Source organism: Dasypus novemcinctus, chromosome X (genome assembly GCF_030445035.2).
Source record: "Dasypus novemcinctus isolate mDasNov1 chromosome X, mDasNov1.1.hap2, whole genome shotgun sequence".
Classification (NCBI taxonomy): Eukaryota; Metazoa; Chordata; class Mammalia; order Cingulata; family Dasypodidae; genus Dasypus; species Dasypus novemcinctus.
The window spans coordinates 22,969,963-22,977,296 of NC_080704.1; the positions used below are offsets into that span (position 1 = coordinate 22,969,963).

At 43.9% G+C, this 7,334-nt stretch overlaps 1 long non-coding RNA gene across 1 annotated transcript in view; it reads left to right on the plus strand.

Moving 5' to 3' along the window:
- LOC131277213 (uncharacterized) overlaps positions 1-6,927 on the plus strand; it is a 55,403-nt gene extending 48,476 nt beyond the window's left edge. The window contains exon 5 of the long non-coding RNA XR_009184377.2: positions 6,804-6,927. This is a non-coding gene — a long non-coding RNA (uncharacterized lncRNA). The remainder of the gene's footprint in view (positions 1-6,803) is intronic.
- The last annotated feature ends 407 nt before the right edge of the window (positions 6,928-7,334 follow it).

A 7,334-nucleotide genomic window follows, 5' to 3' on the forward strand; every position in this document is an offset into this window, starting at 1 on the left:
ATGACCTCCGGGGTCCCTTCCATTTTCAACACTTGTAGTTCACATTTATTGAATGCTTAACTTTGGGCCGGACACCTTGCTACCTGCTTTACATGTGTGTTCCTTTTCTTCTAGTACATCTTTGAGGGTGTGTTGACAGTAGTTCCATTTCACAGATAGGGAAACTGAGACGTTAAAGAGGACAAGAGACCTGCTTCAAGTTCAAGAGGTTCAGGCTAGCAACTGGCAGAGCCTGGACTCAAACCTGAGACTGTCTGGAAAACCTGGCCTCTTCGCCAGGTTTGCCTCCACATCCCGCTTCCTCTCCAAAGGTTTTTATCAGTTTGAAATCGTTATGCTGCCACTCTCCCATAGCGGCTTTTCAGGTCCTAATTGGAGCCCCCCTGCTGCACCCACAGACTACACTGTGAGTGAATGGCATTAAAAGCAGTGAATCAAATTCAGAACACACACCTCAGCCAGGAGAGTAATAGTGGTGAGTGGGGCACAGCTGGGCCATTCGATTCACAGGACCATCGTCGGCTTGAATATTTTGTACGTTCTCTCCAGTGGACACTCTGTACCCGATGTTCCCGCTGATGTCACTGGCAGAGATGCCTTATGAGGAGACACTTGGTTTGAAAAGTCGTTTCAGTAACCTCCTCTAGCCTGATTTACTATGACATGGCCATGGCAACGGCAGTAATAGTAGCAGTTCCTTTGTTCCCTTCCCTAAATGACACCCAACTGAAGCACCTCCTCACGCTTCCTCTCTGCCCATGAAGACACCAGACATAGGACGAACATCTCTCTTCCCAATATAAAACCAAATAAATGAAATCTGAGACTGTGGGCGATCTGATCTGACTTGTGATGGATCTTTAGTTGGTGGCTGACAAGTCTGTCTTTAAAGTCTGCCAGGATGTTTACTACTGAAAGCATACCCTCCCTAGTTCTTTCTTCGATGTCTACGATATAGAAGTGGAGAACTGAGGCAACAGCTAATAAATGCAACCCCCCAAAGCACTGCTGCACATATTTATTTGGATACTTTAAGACACAGGAACTTTGAGCTTAAAAGGGAAGGGAATATATACCCGCCCTTCTAAGTCGAAAGGCAAGTGGCAAAGTCGGGTGGATTGCATTCATAATTCTGCACCTCTTCCTACAATCACATCCTTTATCAGGTGACCTTGTGCTTTCACTCCCTAAAGAGGCAGAGCCTCATTTCACACTCTGTGAATCTGGGCTGTCTTTGTGATTTGTTTTGGCCAATCCAATGTGATGGAAGCGATGGTGTGCCAGTTCCGAGTCTAAGCCTTGAGAGGCTTGTGAATTTTCCCTTGCTGGCTTTTTTTTTTTTTTTGAAGTACCAAGGCTGGGGATTGAACCCAGGACCTTGTATGTGGGAAGCTGGTGCTCAACCACTGAGCTACACTGGCTCCCCCAAGGTGGTGTTTTCATTAGTTTGTTTGTTTTGCTTTTAGGAGATACCGAGGACCAAACCTGGGACCTCATACATGGGAAGCAGGTGCTCAACCACTTGAGCTAAACCTGCTCTCCAACTGTGCTTGCACTTGACCTCTATGTTTGCCATGAGCACATGCCCAGGTTATTCTGCTGGAAGCTGAGACATGAGCAGCAGAGCTGAATTGCCCCAATGGTCGCAGCTGAGGCTATCCTGGATCAGCTGACCTGAAGCTGCCTGCCAGACTCAGGAGCGAGTCCAGTTGAAACCAGAAGCACCACTCAGCTGAGCCCAGCCTAAATTGCCAATGCACAGACTTGTGAACTAAATAGATGCTTATGGTTTAAAGAGACTGAGTTTGGGGGTATGTTGTTACACAGTGTTGTGTAACACATGAGAACTGATTCAGAAAGTGAAACTTTAGTTGTCAGGAAACCATCCAGGAAGTGCCTAAGAGAAGAATGGAAGGATGGGGAGGATTATGGGGGAGCAGCAAGGCTCAAACTGAGATTTAACAACAGTTTGAAATCTTTCCAAATCAGCATGATCAAGGATCCCCCTCCAATAGTCATTCCACCTGCATATACTGAATCTATTATTGGCAAGCCACTCTGCTAGATGAAACACCTAGTGAATGGGGGCCCAAGGAAAGCAAAAGTAAATGATGGACATGATCCAGGGAGGCTGGCCATGGTCAAATGGCTGATGATGTTTAGGGTGGTGGAGAAGGATGAATTCCGGGAGCTGGCTGTGGGGCCAAGGTCAAGGAGAAGACCAGTGAAAAGAGAATGAAGTTAAAAGCCTAGATAAAAAGAAAGAGATTGAGTCCTAGCTATGGAAGGAAATACCTATATCAGATGTAAGTGTGTGATTAAGTATTTGAATAGAAAATTGGGGAAATCAATGTAAGAAATCATAGCAACACTGTCAAGGCCATCCTCCCCCCCCCCAAGCCATTCACACCCCCCCCCCCCAACTCTACAGTTTAATGCGCTCTGGACAATTCCCAACTACCAGCATCTGCATCCCTGCACCTGAGAGTTTTCTAAAACTGTGCAGGCCAGAAGTGCTGAGGAATTAGCACCAACACCCAACCAATGGCTATGGTGCAGATATACCCCAAGCATCTGGGCCTGTGGGTGGGATAATTCTGAAGCATGTATTTTATACCTTTCCCAGCATTTCCCCACAGAATTAAGCTCCAGTCACCCAGCGTGGCAGCTGGCTTAATAACATACCCATCATCTTCTTGCTTCCTTTCCCAGTCTCATTCCCCACTTGCTCCCAAGCCACCAGCCTCCTCTGTTCCTGGAACAAGCCAAGCGTCTTCTGGCCTGAGGGCCTTTGTAGTTGTTGCTCCTTCTATCTGCAATGCTATTTCCCTGACAGGTGCAGGGCAGGCTTCTTCTTGTCATTCAGGTTTCAGCTTACATTTCACCTTGCCAGAGAAGCCTTGTCTGGTCAACAAATCTAAAACAGCTTCATCATCCTGTCTTCATTCTCCACATAGCTTGTTTCACTATCAGATGCTTTGTGTATTTGTCTGTTTTCATGTTCTTGGTGAGAGTGTAAATTAACACAAACCCTTTGGGAAGCTGTTTGGAGTAACTACTACTGTCACCTATGACCCAGCAAGTCCGTTTCTAGGTATATACCCAAGAGAAATGGCGGCTTATGTCCATCAAAAGTCATTCAGGGAAGTTTATAGCAGCGTTGCTCATAATAGCCAAAAACTTGGACCAATCCAAATGTCCATCAACAGAATTAATAAGTAAATTATGGAATAGTCAGTGGAATATTCTTCAAAGGAATACTACACAATAATGAAAAGAATGAACTGTTGCTACACACAACCGCACGGATGAACTTCACAGAAATCATGACAAACAAAAAAAGCCAGACACAAAAGAGAACATACTGTATGATTCCATTTATATGACATTCAAGAACAGGCAAAAGTTAATTGCTGGTGGTACGAGTTGGAGCAGTGGTTACCTCTGGGGAGGAGGATATTGACTTGTTCTGGGTGGTGGTTACATGGGTATGTACACATGCAAAAAGTCATCAAGGTGTACACTTAAGATTTATGCACTCTCTCTCTCTATATATATATATTATGTCACCCATCAAGGAAAAGTAAAAATAACAAAGGAGATACCATGAGAGCAAGGGATTTTTCTGACGGACACTACTGCCCGACAGTGTGCCATTCACAAGTACTTGTTGAATGAGCAAATGAATGAATGTGGATTTGCATTAAAATTTTTTTTTAAACCAAACTCTTAAGTTTTATTGCATATCTGCTCCATGTGCCATGTATAGTAATCCAAGATGAATCAGCCTAATGAGAAATACACAACCGATGATATAAAATGGCAGCGATGCAATAAATGCTAAATACACAGATGCTAAGCAAAGCGTTAGGAGAGCTAGAATGAGAGAGACATCTCAACTGTAGCTTTGGGGTAGTGAGATTTGATCTGACCCTGGCAATGTTTCTGCCAGCAGGGCTGGGTGGCAGAGGAGACAAAGAAGGGGGTGGGTGTGAGTTGCAGGGAACAAAGACTCAGAGAGGAAGGCCACGGCATGTTCGGGAAATGGAGAAATCTGGAGTGGCTGAAGTCAGGGCGGAAAGTCATGGGAGAATGAAAGACGAGCGTCTGTCAAAACAGGTTGGGGCCTGCTCAGGAAGGGCCCCGATGACTTTGCCAAGGAATGTGGCCTTCAATCCACTCACAGGAATGAACTATCAAAGGTTTTAGAACAGAAGAATCATTTTTGAAGAGTTCATGTTAGTAAATATGTTCACCTGCAGAAAAATCTGAAAATCCAGTTGAACACCAAAGATAGAAACCCAAAGTAACCTGATATAATCACTGCTCTCACTTTTATAGGCTGACTCCAAGATACACTTTTTTTTAAAAAAATTGAGATCTAAATTCACATACCATAAAACTCACCATTTTAAAGTGTGCAATTCAGGGCTTCTTAGTATATTCACAAGGTTGCACATCTCTCACCACTATCTAATTCCAGAATATTTTTATCACCCCCCCAAAGAAAGCCTGTACCCCTTAGCAGTCACTCTCTGTGCCCCTCTTTCCCCAGCCCCTGGAAACCACTAATATACTTTCTGGCTCATTGGATTGGCCTTGGGATACTTTTCTATGTGTATATGTACAAACACATATACATCTTTGCTTCTCTTCCCACCTCCATGCAAGTGGATTTGTACCTCCTGCTTAGTAAGGTGTGCTGACTCCTGAACAGTGTGTGAGGAACACACCAAATTGGTTTGTGAAAAATTAGTCTCGGTGGCAGAACCAAGGATGGATTGGAAAAAAAGGAGGTGGGAGGAAGCGAGACTGTTTAACGATGAATGCAGGAGGGGAGGCAAGGAGTGGCGAGGGCATGAACTAGGACAGGGGGCCTTGGAGTGGCTGCTCCGTCCCCACTTCACGGCTGAGCCACTCATCGCCCCAGCCGCCCGGAGTGCTGGTGGCTGCTGCCTCTCAGCTGAGTCTCCCTGAGAAGTGCCCTCACTTGAAGAGAGCTCAGGAGCCCAAGGTCACACTCTTTCTCTGGGTCAGCCCATGTCCAGTGATTGCTCAATGGCGGAGGTTAGAAAGGTCCCGACACCTTCCCGGAGCTGGGAAATTTCTGAAGGGCCCTCCCAGCTCCAGAACTCCCCTTAGGGTCACGGGAGGTGTTTATTGTGACTGCATTGCAGCCTGACGCCTCCCTTCCCCAAAGGGGTTATTCCTGAGAGCAGCCCTAAGGAAGTTCCTGTACTTAAATCTCTATCTCAGTGTCCCTTCTCCAGGGAATCCGACCTGTGAAAAGCAGTGAGGATGGAAAAGGAGCTGGCATATGTAGATGCCTTTGTGGAGCAACTGAAAGGACAGAGCCTGGTGACTGATTAGAGATGTGGAGTGGGAAGAATGGAAGAGTCAAAGGGAAGGAGCAAAATAAACAAACATATTTATAAAAAGTATGCATGAAATGACATCTACACAGACACATAATTTATATATTAAATCATAAAATTTATATATTAAGTTGTGTATTGTATGTGTGTATAGATATACGTATACACACGCACACTTAACGTATGTAAATACATCCGCAGGCACTTCGTGTCGACTTCGTGCCAGAAAAGTTTCTGGCAGCTGAAGATGCAAGATAAATTAGATCTGGCCCTTTATTTGAAAAATCCACAGTGTTTTGGAGCAGACAGAAAATAAAACACCAGCTCAATACAATTTGTTATGCACTATGGTAAATGATGTGGAAAAGCGATGAGGCAATACGAAGGAAGTGAAGATGATGCCAACATTTTAAGCCAGGGTGACTTGAAAGATGGTAAAGCCATCATGTGACACTGAGAGTGTAGATGAAAAGATTGTAATTAGAAAATAAGTATCTGGGTTAGCAGGCTCCCAAAAGATTTGGACATGTGGGTTTGGAATGCCAGAGAGAGATCGTGGAAAGAAATCTTTATTTAGGTGGCACCTATGCAGAGTTGATGGTTAACACCTTGGGAGTGGATGAGATTGTCCAGGGAGATAACGTAAGATTGAATCTTGAGAAAGCTCTACAGCAGAGTTGATTAATGTCTGAACTCAGGCTGCTACTCCCTATGCTAACACCGTAGCAGACACAGCAAATTGACCATACAGCCTCAGAAGGCTTCTCAACACATGACTTCAGGCAGCCACTGCCAATAAATCCACTTACTATTCCTGGTTTCTGTTCAAGGTCTAGGCATGGAAACCAGGAGCAACTGTGCACCTCCAAAGAAGTGTGAGCTTCTCAGGTTATTAGGTTCAGAGAGAGCATTTAGGAAGGCAGGAGAAGTAGGTGGCGAGTGTGAGCTCCCAGAAGGAAGATGAGTGTTTCAAGAAGGAGGAAATAACTTTCATCAAATGACTAAGTTTGAGGACTTGAGAAGACAATGAGATTTGAAGTAGGAAGCTGGTGGTGACATTATGGAGAGTGGTTTCACTAGAATGATTGAGGGGGAAGTGAAATAACAGAGGTTTGAGTAGAGAATGGGAGGCACAGCCAATTCTTGTCATTTGTGGTAGTTATGTTCTATTTTTTTTGGATGGATTTATGCTTTATTAATATGTATCAGTAAAAAGGGGAAAAAAAGAAAAAAAACTCATCATGGTATTGGCACAAGGATAGATACAGCAACCAATGGAATCAAATTGAGAGTTTAGAAATAGACACATATATGGCCAATTGATATCCCCCCCCCAACCTGGAGATGGTTTGCTTGCTGTTTTTGCTCGTTCGTCTTTTTTGGTTTGTTGTTTGTACTCATTGTCCTTTTTTTTCTCTTTTTCTTTAGGTGGCACCAGGAACCAAACCCGGCATTTTCCATGTGGGAGATGGGTGGTGAACTGCTTGAGCCACGTCTGCTCCCCACTCATTTGTTTTTGCTCGATGTCTGCTCATTGTTTTTGCTTGTTTTTCATGTTCTCTTTTAAAGTTGATGTGAACACTGACTTAGTGAATACTGAACCATTGCTCCAAGGGGAAATACAGGTTTAAGTTCCTGTGAGCCTCTGGTCGCATTTTTATCAACCGATCAATACATAACCTTGTTTTAAGTGTATTTCTGTTTAAAGACATGTTATTTAATATATATTGTCGATTCCTTTACATTGACTTCACAGCACTATAATTCCTGCTTGAATGAAACTTCTCTAACACACGTCTTTTCTGTGTAAGGCACATCACAGCCTTCTTATGCTTAGGAAAACTAGATGGCTCTTCAGCATAATGCTTGGGGGGTCATTTTAAAGAGCAAAATCACTAACAAAAAGCACAAAAATGTGAAAGACATGGCACTAAATATACAATGAAAAGGACACTTGTT